This window comes from Olea europaea, chromosome 21, assembly GCF_002742605.1.
Source record: "Olea europaea var. sylvestris chromosome 21, O_europaea_v1, whole genome shotgun sequence".
In the NCBI taxonomy this organism is placed as follows: Eukaryota; Viridiplantae; Streptophyta; class Magnoliopsida; order Lamiales; family Oleaceae; genus Olea; species Olea europaea.
Genome location: NC_036257.1, coordinates 3,307,896 through 3,308,926, shown reverse-complemented (window position 1 = coordinate 3,308,926; position 1,031 = coordinate 3,307,896).

Genomic DNA, 1,031 nt, shown 5'->3' with positions numbered 1-1,031 from the left:
ATTTAATTAGTGGGGTGAAGCATTATTGAGTGCATGTAGAATACTAAATAGGATTCCTTCTAAAAATACAAGGTATCTCCTTAGGAATTGTGAAATGGAAGAAAACCAAGCATTAGATATTTTAGAGTATGAGAGTGTCTTGTTTATTGTAGGAATACAAATCCAAATATGACCAAGTTGGTTCAAAAAGGTATTAAGTGTGCCTTTGTTGGATATGCTAGTAATAGCAAATCATATAAATTATTAAATTTGGAGATCGATGAAATTACTGAATCCAATGGCATAGAGTTCTTCGAGAATTTGCTATTTTCGGATAATGAATTAAGGGAGATTCATAAGGAAATCCCAAGCTCAAGTGAAACACAAAATGAAACATCTTTTAAAGCTACTGATGATCTAGTGATCCACGAAGAAGCAAAAGAACTCGAATTGAGAAGTCTTTAGAACCGAATGAAATTGACTTTCAACTTATTTCCTTTTACTTATTAGAGGGAAATGAGAAGAATGTTGTAAGAACAATTGCTTTTGTTCTACAAGTAGAAACCGATCGTAAGACTTATAGAGAGGTTGTGGCTTCTCTTGATAGCATCTCTCCTTTTGGAGAGATGCAATTAAAGATGAAATGGATTCACCTAGATCTAAACCTATTAGACGTAAATGGGTGTTTAGGAAAAAAATATTATATTGATGGTTCTCTCAATACCTTCAAAGCTAGACTAGTAGCTAAATGTTATCTACAACAAGAAGAAATAAACTATTTTGATACTGATGCACCAGTAGTTATAATAATATCAATTAGGATACTATTCGCACTAGCTTCAGTATATGATTTGCATGTTTATCAAATGGATGTACATTCTTGAATGAGGATTTCGATGAAGAGGTCTATATGGAACAACCTAAAGAGTTTGATCTACCCGAAAATGAACATAGGTGTGCAAGTTAGTAAAGTTATTAAACGGTTTGAAGCAAGCTCCCAAGAAATGACAAGAAAAAATTGATTTATCCATCATTTCATTTTTTTAAAACAT